The 3,513-nt window shown below is 55.2% G+C and overlaps 1 protein-coding gene across 3 annotated transcripts in view; it reads right to left on the reverse strand.

Annotated features, from left to right (window-relative positions):
- SULF2 (sulfatase 2) overlaps window positions 1-556 on the reverse strand; it is a 116,064-nt gene extending 115,508 nt beyond the window's left edge. Inside the window, exon 1 of one of the 3 annotated variants that reach the window (XM_035006504.1) lies at window positions 420-556. The gene's annotated coding sequence lies outside the window, so the exon portion shown is untranslated. Of the gene's footprint in view, window positions 1-214; window positions 361-419 lie in introns of those variants that run through there. The other 2 variants (XM_035006502.1, XM_035006503.1) reach the window with 2 other exon arrangements.
- Between the last annotated feature and the right edge of the window lie 2,957 nt (window positions 557-3,513).

Consider the following 3,513-nt stretch of genomic DNA (forward strand, 5'->3'; position numbering starts at 1 on the left):
TCTCACATCGCCCCAGCCCGGCCGGCCGCGCTGCCCGAGCCAGCCCCGTGTCACGGCGCGGCCCGCTGCCCGCCCGCCGGCCTCCGCGCGGGGAAGGCGAGCGCGCGCCGTGGCGGGCGCGCCGGACCCCGAGCCGCGGGCGGGGGGGCCGGGGCCGGGGGGACCCGCCGCGGCGCCCTCCCTGCGCGCCCCCCGCCCCGCGCCAGCGCTTTACCTCCGGCTCGATGGCCGCGCGGCCGGGCCGGCCCGGTCCCGTGGCCCTCCGCGCACGGCCCTGGCCCCGAAGTCCGGCCCCGGACGGGGCAGCGGCGGAGAGCGGGGGTCCGCGCAGCTCTCGGCCTCCCGATGCCTCGGGACCCGACTGGCCGCGCTCCCGGCGCCGAGCGCGCACCCTCGCCGGGACACGGACGCACACTCACCCGACACACACTCGCTCCCGCTCGCCCTCGGCGGAGAGTTGAAACAGCTGTGGGATTCGCCCCGGAGCTGGAAACGAGGGAGGGACGCGAGCCAGAGCCGCGCGCGCGTGTGTGCATGTGTGTGTGTGCAACACACAGACGGGGGGGCATCGCTAATAAATCAAATACTGCAGTAAAGTGTGGAGGACCACTGAGCAGGTCCACTTGGCTGGAAACGAAGAGAATCCTTGCCTCTTGGCCGCTTTTTCTCCTCCCTCGGAGCTGGAAGGAGCCAGTGTTCCGCGGGGCGTGTGACAGCCCCGGCCGGGCGCTCCCCTCGTAATGACACGTTAATAAATGTTTTCTTTTATCTGCTTTCACAGGGCTCGCCCCGGTCTGCAAACACCCGACCGCCTTTGCTGAAAGCCCGGCGCTGGCCTCTGACTGCACACATCTGCCTTGGGAGCTGCGGGCTGGAGCGGGAGCCCCCAGCCAGATCGCGGGGTGAACTGCCCACGCGCCCGGGAAGCTTCCTGAGATACGAACTTGAACTCAAGTGAAAAGAGCTGCGGTGGCTCAGAAATGGTCCGGGAATAGGAAAGAAAGGAGAAACCGGCTTCCTCCTCCGAAAGGGGAGGAACTCGACTCAAGGTGGTGCTGTCCACCGCGGTTTCCACTGTCCCCAGTGCCACGGCAGAGGCCGGAGGGAGACGGGGCTGACAGGGGTGGGCAAAGAGCAGGCAGACAACCAACCGGTAGCAGCAGAAACAGCGCTGAGTTAAGGGGAGACAGACCCTGCTGTGGATAAGTGCACTTTAGGCAACAGCGACTTAGTGTAAACCCAGTAATCTTACAAGGAAAGTATCATTATGCCCATAATACAGCTGTGGAGACCAAGTCACAGAGAGGTTAAGTAACTGGCCCAAGGTCAGACACTTGTTAAGTGATGGACCCAGGATTTGAACCTGAGAAGCTTGGCTCCAGAGTTCCCCTCAGTCCTAGGCCGTTTACTTTTCAGTCCAGCATCTCCTTTCTCTGGCTTAGTCTTCCTTCATGCAAGTTAGGGGTGTCCTATTTAGTAAATAAAAATACAGGGGGTCCGCGAGGTGTACAAAAAATTCTTTGTATATTTGAAATTCAAATTGGATGTCCTAACCCAGTTGGAGGCGCTGGAGTCCCCCACCGTATTCTCCCACTTTAGCCAGGCCAGATCAATTTATAGTCTAAATAAATCAGGAAAACCTGGAACTTCTTTTTCTGAATCAGATTCTGGCCTTGCTTTTGGCACCACTGAGGTTACTGATCTTCTGCCCTTCTTTTGCCTTAGAACAAAATGTCAGGCTTGCTTCTTTACCATCATGGACCACAAAATAAGGGAGCCTCCGTTCCCTTCTTGACTCATCTCTGCAGGAGGAAGAACACATTTACTGCAGAGCTTCCAGGATGATGCTGTCCCGTAAAAGCATCAGGCAGGCCCTGGTTGTAATTTAAAATTTTCTAGTAGCTGCATGAAAAAGTACAAACAACAACAGCAAAAACCAGGTGAAATTAATTTTAATAATATAGTTAACCTAGTCTATGCAAAATATCACTTCAACATGCAATCAATATAAACGTTTTTAATGAGATATTTTACATTCTTTTTTCTTAGGGAGTCTTTGGAATCTGATGTGTATTTTACACTTACAACATCTCACAATTTGTACCGGCCACGTGGGGCTGGGATTCCCATAGAAGACAGAAAGTACAGTTCTAATAGTTTCTGTGGTCCACTGCTGAGCGTTTCTACCAGGTTATCTTATGTAATCTTTGTGACAATTTTTCAAGAAAACTTGTGCTTACAAAGGTCAAGGGTTGTGACCAAGGTCACAATGTTGGCAAGTGGGATTTTAACCCATTTGAGACTGTGCCTGGCTTTGGGACATGTATCTCCTGTGATAGTAATTTTCTCCCAGGTCCTCAGAGTCCCATGGGGTGACTCCGAGGCCTGGGGTAGAGAGGGAGGTGAGATCTGTCTTTTGCCTGCTTTCATGTTGGAGAATATTTCAGAGGTGGGGCGGTGTCTACCACAAAAAAGTTAAAAAATACACTGCTTTCCTTTAGGCCTCAGGTTCATGAACACAGCTCTCCTTTCCCTAAATGGGCCCTGCCCACAATTTTCTCCTCCGTCTTTCCCTCCTCATCAGGGACCCCCAGTAGTGGAAGGGCAACTCACAGTCCCCTACATGGGGCTGTAGGCGGGGCTGAAGTGATGTCATTTGATTATCATTTTTAGGTATTTATTCTTTCCATTGTTGCTGTTAAAAGACCGAACATCTTGTTTTGCCCTTTATCCTTCCTCAGGAAGGAGGCAGATCTCGTGTGTAAGTGCCTCTTTGTGTGTGTACCTCTGTGTGCCTGGACACATGCCTGTGTGTGTGTGCAAGCAAGCACACGTGTGTGTGCTCACTGCAGGCAGGTGCTGTGGATCGGGTTTCAGGTGAGGACTTCACTCGCAGAGTCCAAGGGGCTGCAAAGCCCCCTCTGGCCACGTCTCATTCCCATAATTCAGAGCAAACTCCCTGGTCCTCTGGGTCTGAGGCCTCAGCCTGACTTTTCCAGCTTCCCTCCAGGCGGGAGGGGACTCCTGGCCCCATCTGGGAGCTCCGTGTCTGCCTGGGAGACTTGAGGGTCCTCCTGGGCTCTGATGTCCCCCAGTCTGGGGAGTCGCTCAGCCACTGAGCCGGGGGCCTGGGTGGGGCCCCAGTGCGATTCTGGGGACCCCCTGGCCTCCTGACACTCCATCCCCTGCCCGTCCATCTCCAACCGCCCCACCTGGGACAGCTTTCTCCCCTCCTGTCCCTCGTCACCCTGATGGCACCTTTCTCTGTGTGCGTCCTGGCTGGATGATCGGGCTTTTCAGGTTCCTCATCCCGGTCCTGACTCCCCACCCCCTTGCTGGTTTAACCTCAAGGGGACCTTTCTGTTGACACCCACACGCCTCATTTCATCCTTCTGTGAGTTCCTTGGCGGCCCTCTGTGCAGAACGCCCGGCTGCTTCTATCCCCCTTGCAAAGCCAGAATGCTGTTTTATTTCCGGGACTCCTATACAACAATTAAAAAAAAAAAAAAAAAA

The sequence above is a fragment of the Mirounga leonina genome, unplaced genomic scaffold, assembly GCF_011800145.1.
Source record: "Mirounga leonina isolate KUSES-001 unplaced genomic scaffold, KU_Mleo_1.0 Mir_150, whole genome shotgun sequence".
Lineage (NCBI taxonomy): Eukaryota > Metazoa > Chordata > Mammalia > Carnivora > Phocidae > Mirounga > Mirounga leonina.